Genomic DNA, 16,112 nt, shown 5'->3' on the forward strand with positions numbered 1-16,112 from the left:
TAGAGATAAGGCTGGAAGGGAAAAATCATAGGGTTTGGCAACTGTTTAGATGTAGCAAATGAGGGAAAAAGAGGTGTTCACTTGTAACCCAGATATAAGCTGGACATCTGCATGGCCCAGTCTGAAAGCAATGATAAATAATAATAATAAAGTCTAGCAACCCAAACTATTTTAAAACTAATTCAAATTTTGCTCGCCATTCTCCATGAATATTAAAAAGCATGCAATTCATAAGCTTTAGGAGCAATTCTTTTTTTTTTCTTTTAGGTGAAGAAGCTCTCGGTCGACCTGACAAATTGCAAGGATCTTGTCAGCTTACAATCTCTTTTTTTTTTTTTACTGTTTTACTCCTACAGCATCTGGTCTTTCTAGGTGGCCTCCTATCCAAGTACTAACCAGGCCCGACCCTGCTTAGCTTCTGAGATCAGATGGGATCGGGCTTGTTCAGGGTGGCATGCCCGTAGACAGGAGCAATTCTTAAAGTTCTCTTTCTTCTCCTAATTCTTACACCTCATCAGTTCTGGAGTGTCTCATTCGTTTAACCCCTCACTTTCCATTTCTTCTCTCCTGAAACTCTCAACAACCTCATTGGGCCCTCGTCTTTTATTCCCCTCCTCCTTTCCTTCTGCCTCTTCAGTCTTGTCTCTGTTTATCTACTCTCCTGATTGGGGACCACAAAGCCTGGAAACTACCCTAAAAAAGAAGAAATCCTCCTTGGAGGTCAGGCTTCGTAAGCATTTCAGGTGTAGATACACACACGAAAAAGCTGAGTAAATGGATTAGGGATTTAGACGGATTTGGGCTTCATCCTCACAGAAGTGATAGCTAAAATATGAGAATGAATAAAAAGAGAAATATAGAAAAATAGAAAAAATAGAAAAATACAGAAATACAGCAAAAATATAGAGAAAGGTGAGAGTTAAGAACAGAATTTTAGAAAATTCCTACATTTCAGGGTAGGAGTTGACAAGAGGACTCAGAAAAAGAGAGATAAATCCTGGTATCTAGGCCTCACTCAGACTAATTACATCAGACTCCTGGAAGGTGGGATTCATGCATTAACATCGTTGACAGCTACCCAAGTGATTCCATGTGCAGCCAAGGTTGAAAACCATTGTTCTAGTGGCTTATGGGATGCTTGATGGTTTTCAGGGTTGTGCGGGAAAGCAGTTAAGGAATAGAGTCTTAGTTTATTTGATTTAAAAACCAGAAACTCTAACATTGTCATTTTGCTGAGGAACCCAGGGCTCAAAGAGATGAATGAATTTTGTGACTTTAAACAAGAAATTTAATGATTTTGACTCTGTACTTACCTCTTACCACCATAGCCACAAACTCCCCTCCCTTGTCTTCTCTCACCCCACTCTTCTTCACCCAGCCTAAGTCTTCTGCCACCCCTGCCACTTCCTGCCTCTTGTTCCAAGGCTGTGTGATCCTTCCATAAGTTCTCAGTTCAGATTTTAGAAAACCATATTTCTGTCAGGTGAAAGGCTCACCTGAGGTACCTTCAGCAGCAGCAGACCAGACCACATTGTCAGGAAAACACTTTAAGGGGCTTTCTCGTGACTGTGTGAGCCTGGAGGGAAGATTAATCTCTAGAAGAAAATGGGGAGGGGTCATCCCTATTTTGAGGTGCTGGAGGTGGAGATGCCCTGACTTCTAGCATAGGCCCCTCCTCAGAGACTCCAGCAGCACCCTACATGCTGTTTATGAATTGACGTCTATGTCTGGGGCTGTGGTGGTAAGGCCTGCCAGAGCTGATGAGGACACACAGCATTTGTGGGAATTCTGTGACTCCAGAAGACGAAAGGTCAGTTTCTTTTCATTGACAGTGTTCTTGCTGCCCAAGGGTTTATCTCTGGGAATCTTGACTTGTTTCCAGGGTCAGACTTTACCTCCATTGTTATCTGGAAACACAGGAACCGCCCTTTTGTCGTGCCAGACTGGGTGAGACATTGGACCCCATTCTTCATGGCACCGTAATCACACCCTTCCCCCACAAATGAAGTTCTATATTCTTCCAAATAACTGGAATATTTTTAAAAATACACAAACCTGCTCATGTTCCTTTCATATACATATATTTGTGGTTTATTTCTACTCCGCTCTGTATTTCATTTTCTCGCTGGGCTCCACAAAATCACTCATGAATGTGATAGAACATTGGAATGTACCCTGGAGCTTGACGACACGCCTGAAATCTTGTGAACACTTGTCTTTCATTCATCCTCATATATAGAAAGGATGTGCACATAAAACCCCTGAACTCATACATGATTCCACCAGGCCACAGTCACACTAAAAGTGGGTTCGAGTTACACATGTGCTTGTTTACACCTCGGCTCCCACACTTCCAACCTGGAGGTTTGTGTACACAGGGCCTGTTCATTCCTAGCAGAGCCATCTGTGTTCACAGCCACATCAAAACACACCTTTAGGTTCCTAAGTAACAAATGGCAACAGAGAAGGGAAGCAGGGCAGCTGAAAGAATGGCCCTGATCCTTGCTCTTCTGTCCTGAAGCAAGGAAACTGGGATTTTTGAGGCTAACTTGGTGTGCTGGGCTGCAGTGTAGACTCTTACAACAGGCCCTGATCTGCCTCCAAGGCTAAGAGCTGCAGTCTCCACCCCAGCCTCTTCTGCTGGGCTCCTCCAGCTGTCTCCAGGGCAATTCTCCCTAAATGCAAACTATTAGCATTTCCTGTTAAAACATTTCTAATAAATAAATGAATACATCATCTTCCCAACCCGAAGCAGGTCTGAAAGCAGTGTAGGAGCTACTCTGAGCTAAGGACAGACATGGACCACCCAGCACCAGCCCACTGGCCCTGGGCCAATGCTGCTTTTGTTTGAATTCCTGTATGAGTAACTGCTCGAGCTGACGCCAGCCAAACTCAGTGAAATATTATTTTTAATATTAAATAAATAGATGGTGGGGTGTGTTGATTCCCCTACCCCCACCCCCCGGTAAATTGCTACATCACAACATGGAAGCCAGCTCTTGAATCCAGATTTCCTCAGATAGCAGAAGAAAGGTTGACATTCTTTTTGACCTTCCTCATGAAGCACTTACCCCCCAGGAGACAGAAAAGTCCCAGTTGGTGTTGACAAGACCCTACTTGGAGTAATCTGGGAGTTTAAATAGTAACAAAGCTTGTATAGGATCACCAACTATTTTTGTTAATTTTTCTAACTTACTGTTTCCTTTCAATATACAAAAAGCTCTTTATATAAAAATCAGAAAGCTCAGATAAATAAGAAATCACTGAAATTCCACTACCTAGTAAGAGATAATTACTGCAAATTTTTATGAATACTCTTTCTAGCTTTTACATATTTATATCTCACACCAAGTGAGTGTTGATTTTACAAAAATGGCTCACACTGTACATATGTATTTTTTTTTTCACAGAATTCATTTTGGGCATCTATTTTATATTCTCCTAAAATTCTACTTGTAAGGGCTACACAACACCCCATCATATGAGTTTGCCATAGTATGCTCAACCAGTCTCCTGTTGTTGGATATTCAGGTTGTTTCCAAGTTTTTGCTATTATAAACAACACTACAGTAAAAAAAAATAAATAAATAAAATAAAAAATCCTTGTAGCTAAATCTTTGCTTGCATTTTTAATTATTTACTTAGGATAAAGTCCCAAATTTAGGATTTTAAGACTTTGGCTCCATATTGTCCAATTGCCCCCCTAGAATTCAACTTGCATTGCCTCCAGCAGGGAATCAAAATGGTACTCTGCTTGTACCTCTGCCACATTGCATATTCTTTTTCAAAAAAAAACTATCTTTGACACTTTGTTAGGGAAAAAAAGAGCAACCAACTGTAAACATTTAATACAAAAGGTAAGCACTATAGAACTTTTGCCAAGTCTGGATGGCGGGTAGCTGCAACATAGGGCAGTGAAGGTGGTGGACAGAAAAGGAGACACTGGCTCTGATGACCCAGAGAAAGGCTCAGAGAAGTGAGAAGACACCTTGACACCAGGCACAGCTGGCTGAAGTCAGTGCTTTGCAGTCCCAAAGTGAGCCAAGACTAGAGGCTCTACTACAGGGTTGGGGGCAGGGTCCAAAAATGTATTCTCAATAAGATTCATTTATTTGGAGGGCAAAGACACTGAAATCAAGGAGGTTTTAGGAACAGTGGGATAAGTCAGACCAATTTTTTCACAGCAGGATTTCTTAGAACCTGTCAAATGCTAATGGGAGATGCCAAGCTCCAAGGGGGAATGCAGCCTGTAATGTTTCCCAAGCTCATTTAACCACAGATCCAACCCCACTCCCCATCTTTTTCATTTTCCTAAATATTTCTCATGGGTCTAGAGCTTGGTGGAGCACACTTTAGGAAACACAGTCTGATGCCATAGTTGCAAAAGAGCAAAGAATAGGAACTGGGACAGAAAAGAAGGAATGAGGGAGAGAGAAAGTAGGGGACAAGAAAAAGCAGGAGAATGGAAGAGAAATTAGAAGTAAGGAAAGAAGAGAAACATAAAGGTGAAAGGAAAGGAGAAAGGGATGCAAAGAGAATAAGGAGAAGAAAGTGGTAAAAGAAAGTTGGGAGCAAGAAAGGACCAATAGAGAGGCCTTTTGTTACCAAACGACCTCCCCATTGCTTTTAGGAGAGAATCGGGTGCCTGTAATCTCCTCTGTGCCCTCTGTAGGCCTCCCCGAACCCCCACTGTCACTTTCCAAGACTGTTTTTGTAAAATGTTACCCATCTCACAGCCGCTTCCTCAATGGCTATTACTTAAAATGCAAAAATTCATTTGCAAAGGAAGCTCAGAGCATAGAAGTAAACAGCAGGCCCCAAAGATACCCAGAAAAAATAAAACATAAAATAAGACATTCCAAAAAAAATTAATCACTGTATCTTATGTTGTTGTTGTGTGGCTTCTTATAGCACAATAGGACATGACTAAAACTAAACAAACACCCTCTACTCAGCCAGGAAGTCTAGCAGCCTAAGGAGCAGATGAAGAAGGCAAATTGACAGCTTTTAAACACCAACTGGGCCTTTCACTCAAGAGGGCCTGCTTTCAAGCAAACTGAAAGCACCAAAGTGGTAAAATAAATTTCTAAAAGCTTAAATGCAGAGCATGTATGCAGTGCTAAACCCTTTAGAATTCCAAAAGGCATTTAATTATTTAATGGAAGCTATTCGTTATTTTTTAAAAGTCTCAAACAACACATGCTAAAATAGAAATAAGCATTTTAAAATAAACTCATGGAGCTTTCATCCAAACCTGAAACCCCTAGAGTTCTCAGAAATATGGAGTAGGATTTGAAACAGTTACATTAAGATTGACAGCAGCTTTTATTAGAATAGCGATTCCCAATCTCTTCATCATCAAGATTTTTTAAAAATCATTGTTCCCTGCAGTCAATCACTTATCTTAAGTATTCACTCTGTATTCATGTCCACAATTGCTCATGGGTTCAATGCTGGACTGTCAGGTTGAGCAATAACATTCCAAAAATTTCTCTGATTTCAGCAAATCTAAGTCATAGTGACTAGCATGATACACCCAGGGTTAGTGAATAGAGTTGATACTGTTCTATCCAAAAGGGGAAAAAAACTTGACATTTAGTTAACCTCATCACCCCTATCACAGATAAGGAGTTGGCCCTTCATATTATTATAAAAAGACATAAGCCCTTATTACTGACTTTACAAATGCTCCAGAGATCCAAGACTTCAATGATGAAAACTCCCACATCTGAGATTTTTTTCCAGAAAACCTTCCAGCTTTCAGTATTTGCTGCATTTTTTAGAGTTGACTCATCTTGAGCCTCTGAAACAGGGGTGGCCAGTTCTCATTTCCTGTGCCTGTGGCAGATATCTTTAATTGATCTCTATGACCTTTCTCACTGAATGGTTTTTACTTCTTAATAAGGTGTTTCAAGCAAACGACAAATCAGAGCTGTTGCTGAAGATGAAACCAACTTGTCTTTCCTGTTCTACTCTATATCTTAGGTGATTTGTTCATAAGGCAAGTAGAGGAGTACAGTCTCAGGCTTCCTCTGAGTAGGGAAGCTTGAGATTTCATAATAAAGAGGGAAGGTGTAGAAATGAGGGGAACTAAGAGGTGTAGAGTCACATGACCTCATCTAAATCTAATTAGTTTCCAAGGGCCCCATCTCCATATGCCATTACATTATGGGGTGAGGGCTTCAACAGATGAATTTGGAGAGGACATAGTTCAGTCCATAGCTATCAGGATGATTTCAGTTTTAAGTAACAAAAGACTCAACTCAAAGGAAAAACAATAAAGGGCATTTGTCGGCCCAGATAACTAGAGGCAAATTAGGGTGGGCCTTAGGAAATATACCTAGTTTAAACGTTTGAAGTCCATTATGCTAAGGGAAATAAGCCAATCACAAAAGGACAAATACTGTATGATTTCAGTATTATTAAAGATACTTAGAGCAGTCAAATTCATAAAGACAGAAAGTGGTGTGGTGGTTGCCAAGGGCTGGAGGGGCCAATGGGAAGTTATTGTTCAGTGGGGGCAGAGTTTCAGTTTTATGAGATGGAAAGAGTTATGGAGATGAATGGTGGTGATGGCGGCATGACAATGTGAATGTACTTAATACGACTGAGCTTTACAATTAAAAATGGTTAAGATGGTAAGTTCTATGTCATGTGCATTTTACCACAACTGAAAAAAAAAAAAATTAGGAGCCATATGTGGGATTTTTTTTTAAAACCTGCTTTTACCAGCATTTAAAAAAAATAAAGTTCTTTTCTATTTTTAATATAAACATCTGATTTGAATAGTTGGCAAAATTTTTTCCCACCTTAGGCACTTGGACTTTTTTTTTTTATGGTTAAATTTAGACCTTCTATTGAGGCACTAGATTTTCTTCTAGATTTATAATATATTCTTTTCTTGTGAAATGTTCTTTTCCATTTTTACTCTCTAGACTAATGGAGGGTTTTTGTTTGTTTGTTTGTTTTTTGAAGCTCTTTTTTCTTTCCCAAGTGGACTAACTTTTGTTAACTTTAGTGGCTGTTAGTGTAACCACCATCACACATTTTCTTGGGAGGGTCAGAATAGCCCAACAGTGTTTTGGGTAGGATGTAGCAAATGCCAGCTTCTACCGGGGCTGCAGCCTGAGTGTTGCATCTTCCCCCACACACTCAACAGTCACCTCCTCTGTCTGGCCCTTTATGAATGATTTCATTGGGTTGACTGAGAGGTGTGTATATCAGCACCAGTATATATGTGATGCTCAGAGAAGTTACGTTCAAATCTCACAGTTGGTGTCCTTGGCTCCAAAGCTTTGTAATGTCCTTCTGTGCTATATTTCCTCCACCCAGTCTTTCCTTTTATGCCAAATCATTAGGATATCTCCATTTCTGACCTCCTGGAACACTGACTACCTTATGTGAGGGGACTGCAAAAGCCTGATGGATTCCCCTGTGGTAAGAGATTAATCGTCAGTACAGCTTTCTGATTCACCTCCCACCTTCCTTCTCCATCTGTTCATTTCCTCTCAGTTCCCCCAGTTCTCCAGCTGGCAGCACTTCTTCTGACTCAAAGGATGCTTCAGTCTTCTCCTTGAGCCAGCCTGGGTGGAGACAAATCCTCTTCTCTTTTTTTGAGCAGAAACAAAAGAGCACTTTTCAAAAGTAAAGGAACATTTACTATGAATGTAAGATGAAATCAAACCAAACTGCAACTGGGAAAGAGAAAAGCATCAGAGTAGATGTACTGAGAGGGAGAATCCTCATAATTTAACTGCTGCTCTTCTAGAGTGGGTGAAGACTGCACCCTCAAAACCCTTCAAGGAGAAAGAAGCAGAATCCTGATTCTTTTATTCTTCCTGGGCCAACAGTGGGTCTGAAGACCAAATGAACCATTGCCCCCAGAGAAAGAATCTTCACAACTCTCAACATTAAAGTAATGTGACCAATTTCCATACCTGCGACCTAGTGTCCTCTCCTGTCCAGTGAGGGGTAGAGGAAACTGGTGCTGAGCATGTAGTGTAAGAGGAACTTGACAAGAATTTAACCCTCAAGGCCACTCTCACTAAAGAGGTGTTGTAAGGAAGAGTTAAGAGTGTGTTCAAATTCCAGCAGTGTCCCCACCAGCTGTGACACCTCAGCTGGGCAAATCGTTCTGCCCCTCCAAGTGCCATTTCCCTCCTGTTAAGTTATCAGGGAGGACTGAAGAGGTAAATGAGCATAGCAATCAGCAATCTCCTCACACGTTCCCTGTTATCAGCAACCCTATGAACCAGGTTGTCAACACTCCAATTTCGCAGATGAGGCAACCTTTGAACCCAGCTCTTCTGTGCTCAAGGCCCATGTTCTTTCCATTTCCCCATTGCCGTGCCCTCATGTGAGCACTCGTTCTCGTACTATCTTGCACCATTACCCGACTGTGCATTTGTTGAGGCCAGAACAGCCCTGAGTTGGGGACTGTTTGAATTGAATGCATGAATGCCCATGTTAGTAAAAGGAGAGGAAATGATTTGAATCTGAGTGAAAGAAAAAGCACTTATACTAGAGGCTAATAGATTAATTCATTTAGACAGTCAGTTAATATTTACTGAGTATTCATAGGATACCTGGTTCTATTCATATACATTTTACCGTTTTGGATGCCTGGAGGGAGTAGAAAGGGGAGTGGGTGGTAAAGAGGTGTGGGGGCGGGGCACGGGGAGTAGGAGGTTGGAGGAATGGGGAAGTTGGCCTAAAAGAATTTAAAGTCTGAACTTAAAAATTTTAATATTATTTTATTATTTTCAGATAATTGTACTTTTCAAACTGGGCTAAAAAAAGTACTGTTAGAGGAAGTAAAAACTGATAATATAATAATGACCATACTAGTGGTTGTTATACGAAAACATTTTTTTCCTCTTCTATGCCCAAATTCTGGTTACATAAATACTTAGCATAATCTCCCAAAGCTAATGATCTTAAATTCCAAGTTGGCATAGAGTCCAAGAGAAGGTTTTTATTAGACTGTTGCTATGGGCAGAAAGTACTTGAAAAGAAGACATCATACCTTGGATTGGAGGACAAGATTCCACAGAGCAGCACTTCGTGTCTTCAAAGGAGTTTATGTTGTTTGACTCAGTCATTCATTTGATTTAGGAAAGGGACAAACAGTACAAGTAGGAACCCTGAAGGCAACGCAGTTAGGTTGTAGATGGATCGGTGGAGAAGCGGGAAGAGAGAGAGGAACCCAGGGCCAGTGATCCCTCAGTGTGGGCATCTGCAGGTTCAGACAGGTAAGAGAACAGACAGGTTAAAGCAGGTCGAATCACAGGTGACACAGTGAGAAAGGGCTCATAGGAGTGGCTCCCAAGCATGAATCCTCAAAATGAGTGTTGAAATAGAAGTGAGATGAATCTGAGGACCTAATTCCTCTTGCAGTCAGTCTTGAGCCAATAAATGGGTTCTGGCTATTGTGGAAAGAGGACTCTCGAAGGCAGTCTGATAAGGCGCCTCCATGCATATTTGAATCTTAACCTGTCACAGGTTGAGTGATCTTGGTAAGTCATTTACTCTTTAGGCTTCCACTTCCTTATCTGTAAAGTGGGGATGAAAGCTATAGAACCAGCTTCACTGGGATGTTATGAGGATTAAATAACTTGATGAATGCTCATGCTCAGCATTGTACCCAGCATCTAGGTGCTCAAAACCAGACAGTGATGATTGAACTGTAGGGACCTAGGATTACCGCTTTTGGTTCGTGAACCCCCTCAAGGGCAGGGTCTGTGACTTTATCTTTAAGTAGTCATTAAATTACTTCATTCATGATCATTTTTGTTGTTAATAAAGTCATATTCAGCTATTTTTGAAACGTAGCTTCTGCTTCCAATGGTGACTAGTCCCTGATACCAAGAAACTTCTCTGTGGACCTGGAACCAACTCTTCTGGGTTTCTCCCACCAGAAAAAGAGACAGCTGAGCCATAGCAATATAGTTAGGCTGTCATGTGAGTCCCTTTTCCCATTGCATATTAATGGTATAATATCAGCCCAGAACATCTTGCACCTTAAATGGTGAAGCTGTGTCTTCACCATTCAGCTGGGATATGCAAAAATATTAATATGCAAAAAAATATTAATATGTCATGTGAGTCCCTTTTCCCATTGCATATACATTATTCCCTGAACCTCAGATCTTAATTAAAGGAACAGCATAGAAAGAAAGAAGAGAAATGAAAGCAAAAGTAGAGAATTATTGACTTGGAGAGTTAGAAGGCATTCTCCATCAATTAAGAGTGGTAATAGTGATGCCAAGAAGAAACTGGAGAGAAGTGAAAGGAGGAAGGAAGGGAGCCCTTCAAGGAAAGGCAAGGGTAAATGCTCTAAGTGGTTCAATGGAAGATTTACCCCTAGTCACAATGATACAACTGACCGATGTTATATTAGATAGGCTGAGATCTCTGGGGAGTAGACAGGAGGTCTTGCCTCCAGATCCTGAGATCTCTGGCTGAGAATCTCTTTTGCAAAGAGGCAGCCAACATCTCTTATAGATGTTCTCATTAGAAAACCTGGGTTAAATTATAGTAGACTCTTTTTTACTCTCTAATTACTCTCTAATTACTCTCTCCCACTTAACTTGATATGTTACCATCCTTTCTTTGCAATCCCTGAACTTTTAAAATGTTGTCTCTCTACATCTTTCATTCAGAGTATAAACTTTTTTTTTAAATAAGTCCCTTAATTTTTTATTTTCTCTCCATCTTTCTCTTCTACTCTCTATCTCCTGCCCTTTTGCACTTTTGTCCTTTTTGATTATTTCTTTTTCTGTTATTTGCCATTCAGTTTGCTCTAACACTGCATATGAGTTTCTACTCATATTCGAGTCTACGTCTTCAGCCTAAGATAACTCCATCTATTTGTAGGGAAAAAAATATAGGAAAAAAACCCTGCAGAGCTCTGGGTTCCAGCCCTTCTCTTATTATGTGGCTCTGTTATTCCCTTAGTGCTTTCACATCTTAACTTTCAGCTTTGAAAAGAAAAGATGAACTAGGATACTGCTTAGTAATGTGCTCCATGAATCACCTCTTGACTAAAGGCTTAGAAGACACAGCTTCACCATTTAAGGTGCAAGATGTTCTGGGCTGATATTATACCATTAATATAATGATCTTAGAGGACTAGGTGTTCTGGCTGAAACCTAGCCTCTGCCACTCTACTGCCCATAGGCATCGGGACACTTTCTGGTGGCTTCGCTTTGGAATTACAGAGACTTTGGCAGAAAGATCCTTCAAAGTCAGTGCAGCCTATCCAGACACCTGACATTCCCAGATCCAGGAAAGGGAAACTCAATGTGGTTTGTTTGCTTAGCAAACTATCTTTCTATGAATGATGGTTGTTCTTAATTTTCAGTAGCCACAGGTCATTCCCCTCCTATCAAGGCCTTTGAAAGAGAAAGGGTGTTAAAGTCATCAGCATACGGAATTACTTGTCTTTTTAAAATCTACTGATATGGAGGTAAAAATGCATCTATAGTGCATGGATCCATCCTCATCAACCTCATCATCTTGTATAATAATAATAAGCTAACCTTTCTACGGAATTAGTACATGCCAGGTATTATTCTAAGCATTTTTCACTTATTAAATCAAGAAAGTATGATTTCTCTAAACAACTTTTACTTTTTGCTTGTGTACAGGGGCCCAGAATATGATGGCTCATCAACAAAAGACAAATTTAGTCATGTAGTCCAATCCCCAACTTTCCAGATAAGTCCCAGAGAGGGTATGTACCTCACCTTAGGTCACACAGCTATTAGTAGTAGAGTGGAATCTCAAATGTTTTAATAACAACAAGGTCACCATTCATAGCCAGGATCAATAAGGTATTTCAGAAACCTGAGATTCTTTTTTTGTAAGAACCTGTCTTATTTTGCTCTACATGTGGCTAATATTCTGCCACAAGGTGCCAAAATGTCTTTCTATTTTTCTTATCTTTTTATCTTTTAAAATAAGGTCTTCTTTGAGTTTCCTTCCAGGCACTTGTATTATCTCTTCTTCCATTCCCCAGTCTATTTAAAAACTTTTCTAATGTAGCCAAGTAAATTTCTCCAAGTTAGAGTAAGATTGCTGGATAGGGAACAAAACAATCGTTTCAACTGCTCTGCCATTGACTTTCTTGTCAGAACAACTGACAAACACAGTTCAGCTGATCTTGTCCAGATCTGTTGGGTCCTTCTCCTGCATGGTTTGTGGTGATGGAGGTAAGAAGCAGTGGGAGAGCAGGTGTCAGGGAGAAGGGAATCCAGGGCAGAACAAGAAGATGGACAGTGTCTGCATGTGGAACATAACACCTCTTTGGCAGGAGAGAAGGGAACTGGTTCCCTAGCTGTTGGTTTCCATGGAAATCCACCTGAATTCTGTTCCTAGGATAGCCCAGGAGCATGATATAAAAGTTTCTACCCGATTCTGGTTGTGAACATTTCTTCCCAAGAACCTCTGGCTATTCCCTATCCACAACTGGAACCAGGTCTGGCAAGATCAGTAGAGAGGAAAGACATGAGTCCTCTCAGAATGTGAGAATATTCTATGTCAACAGCAGTTTTCTGAATATGAGTTTGGTACATCAGTGTGTGGGCTACATAGACTATTTTAAAATAATATTAGCCTGCAATCAATTACAACTTTATGAACAGTTTGGACAGGGACAGATGAGTCCAATTTAATTTATAACTAATCCTAAGGCAATTCCCAAACTATTTTATTGTACAAAGTATCTTTCAGAATTTGTTTATTGGGGTTGAGTTTCTTTAAAATATTACAAATATTATAATTGAATTAGTTGGGAAAAAATACTGAAGAGAGATTGGTTGATTTTTAGTTAGGTTTTGAGCAAAAAGGGGCATTTTCCCTAATTGTCTGAATTTTCTTCAGTAACTAAAAAGATGGATTTGTATTAATTTTAGGGTCATGTATACCTGGGACTCAGTCTTAATTCTACCACTCACAATTGTGGGAGCTTGTACATGTGATTTAACTCTCTGAGTCTCTACTTCCTTCCACGTGATAGCATTTACCTCACAAGCCAAGATATTTGAAAAGCACATGGAACAAGTTTGCATAGTGCTAGGTAGATAGACACTCAGTAAATGCTCGTTTCCTCCTTTCTGTGTGTGTATGGAGTGAAGAGGAGGAACTGAGTTGATGAGTATGAATTGGAGTACCATTCCAGAAATAAAAGATCAGTAAACAATCAAACTAACAAAAAATCAGACACAAAACAGAAAGGAACAGAGGTGAGAAAAGGGAAAAAAAAGAAGTTTAGAAAAATGCAATCAAGAGCAAACATTTACGAACACCTTTATTCATATGTTCAGGTCCTCTAGCAGGTAACCAATGTGTTGGACTCCTGGATAGTTCTTGTCCTCAGAGAGCTTACAATACTTTTGAGGAGACAAGATTTATTCATTTGTAAAAGAGATCATTAAAAGGCAAAATAGTTGTTACTCCTGGAGTTGAGAGGAGAGAGCCATCTCTGCATTTATGGTATCTTTGGAGACCAGACAAAAGTTCAATGGTGCTGTGGTGGGAGGCAGGGGCAGATGAGAAAATCTTGAAATGATTGGCCATTTGTGTTGGGTGACAAAAGGCTTGGGAATGACTTAACAAGGGAAGAACTGTTGTTTGTTTTTTTGTTTTTATTTTTGTTTTTGTTTTCTTTTTAAGCAGTAGTGGTGAAAAATGATCTTAATATTCTTTGGAACAACGAAAATTCCAAAACAGACCTAACAGGGGCCTAGTAGTCTCACTGCATTTATGCTAAGGGGGAGGGGTTGATGGACAAGCCAAGACCTCCAGTGCATACTTCTGGTTTCCTTATTTGGCTTGAGAGACACCCATACCCTTTGTTGAGCTACTTATCCAGATCCTCTTTAAGCTCCATTTCTTTCTTTTCCCAGCAGATCCCTGGAGAGATGCCCTTTCAACCCTCCATCTCTGCTAAATGCCTTTTGGATCCCAACAGTAAAGCCCATTGGATGGTTAGACTGACTCAGAGCAGACTATTACTGAGGCTTACTAAGGCTGGCAAAAAGAATTCTAGCCAAATCTTCCAGGTTAGGAGCAAAATGACAGCTCCTTCCCAAGATTTTGCCATGATAAAGCATAGCAACCATCCTACAAAGGGTTAATACCCCCCCACCCTTGCCCCCCAACTTGCTGCCAGAGATCAGCTAATCTGATAATTACAGCAACAAACACAGTTTAGACAAACAAGACCTGACCCTGAGGGTTTGGAATGAAAACATTTACTCTCTCCCTCCCTGGAGAGTCGGTGCCTGGAGCATAACACACAGAGAGACACTGGGAAGATACCCTTGTGCTGGAGCGACAGGGTGAAAACATCTGTGTTCCTGAGCTGCTTAAGAAGATAAAGTTAATGGGGAGAAGGCATGGGGGGTGGGGGAGGCGGAGGAGCAGGGAATGGTGCAGTGGAAGGGTGTGCATGTTTGGAGCAGATGGAAGATTTACCCATAACTGAAGATGTGAGCCAATTGTAATTGATTTTACAACAGAGCGAGAGCAGAAATACAGAGGAGATTCGATGATGCAAAATTTTGTGAAAAGCCTGGAGAGTGGCTAAAGGAGCAGAAGCATCTTAAAACACCAAAGTGGATTTACTCCGGAGAGGTAGAGCCAAAGGACATTCAAAGTAGTCTGGGATTCTGAGTGAATTTGACATGGGCCTGCCAGGGAGTGAGGTTCACAGTCTGTCAGCTGGTCATCCTTTCCTCACCCCCAGTTTTGCGTCTAAACTGAACAACATGCCCTTTCCCCTCCCTGCCTGCCTTAAAACCTGCCAAGCTGCTTTCCCCGCTTTTACTTCTAAAATGCTACTTCCTGGAAGAGAACTTTCTGGGCTGCTTAAACTGGAGATTCTGACCTTGGCTTGCTTCACCCTGGAATTCCAACAGTTCCTCCTTTCTCAATTCTACCCTTAAGTTTTGCTCCACATATCCAAGTCTTAGTGTTAAATGTTATTTCTTTTTTGTACATGGCTGGTGGTGTATCAGCTGGTAAACACTCTTTGCCCCTTAGAACTCTCCAAATTATCTCTAGGCATCCAAACCCCTAGGGGCTGCAGATCATATATAGATAGATAGATGACACCAAGCTAAGAGAAGTAACTGCTGTGATTGATGATAGAGTCAATGTTTAAAATGAATTCCATAAGGTGAAAGATGGTCTAAAATCAATAAGGTAGGATGCGCCAGGAATGTGAAGCACTGCATTTAGGTTCAATAATCAATTGTACGAGTATAAGATGGAAAGACCTAGAAAACAACAGTTTACGTAGAAACAAACCAAACCAAATGAAACATTTTTTGGTCTGGAACTGGTTCAATCTGAGACAACAACGGACCTGTCTGCTTAAATAGTGAGTACAATCATAGTATATATTAATAAAAGTACTGTGATCACATTAGCATTTTACTGTGTTCTTAACAAAGGATGGGTAGGAACAAATTTATTTTATTTTATTCTATTTTATTTAAGTAGAATTGTTGGCTGACCAAGCAAAGTCAGGAGGCTGTACAGAACAATTTTGTCTATACAGGGTTCACCTTGGCAATCATCAGAGGCTCCCATACCTTGTTCAGATGGTTCTACCTGCCCCTCTGTTTTGAATCTCACACAGGCCCACTTAGCTGTCTCTGGCAGTCTGTTGGAGAGTCCTCCATTCCTCAAAAAGAGACACTTATTTCTAAACAGGCCAATCTCCTCACTGTTCCTTACACACCCTATTGTCATGGGTTCATTAGTTCATTCATTTATATAGCCTTTGACCATCCACTATGTGTCAGGTACTGTTCTAGGAACTGGGGGTTCAGTAGTGAAGAAGACATGGTCACTGCCTTCATCAAGCTTATGTTCTCATGGGAGTAGGCAGACTTTAACAAAAACTAAAAAAAGGTCACAGACAATAAAAAGATAGGAAAAGTTACCAGTACTTGAAAAGACTTCCTCCTTCTGCCTAGACTTTTCAGAACGTTATCTCCTGCTTCTTAATCTCACACAAGTTCCCCCTTCCTCTTGGAGGTAGAGAAAACCCCAAGTTCTCTCTTCCCTGCCCACGGGCTTGTAACATATAATTTAGTACTTAG

At 40.6% G+C, this 16,112-nt stretch overlaps 1 pseudogene; it reads right to left on the reverse strand.

Annotated features, from left to right (window-relative positions):
- Nucleotides 1–347: 347 nt before the first annotated feature.
- LOC120610092 (uncharacterized) lies at nucleotides 348–466 on the reverse strand (annotated as a pseudogene).
- Nucleotides 467–16,112: the final 15,646 nt, after the last annotated feature.

The sequence above is a fragment of the Pteropus medius genome, unplaced genomic scaffold (genome assembly GCF_902729225.1).
Source record: "Pteropus medius unplaced genomic scaffold, Ma_sr-lr_union100, whole genome shotgun sequence".
Classification (NCBI taxonomy): domain Eukaryota; kingdom Metazoa; phylum Chordata; class Mammalia; order Chiroptera; family Pteropodidae; genus Pteropus; species Pteropus medius.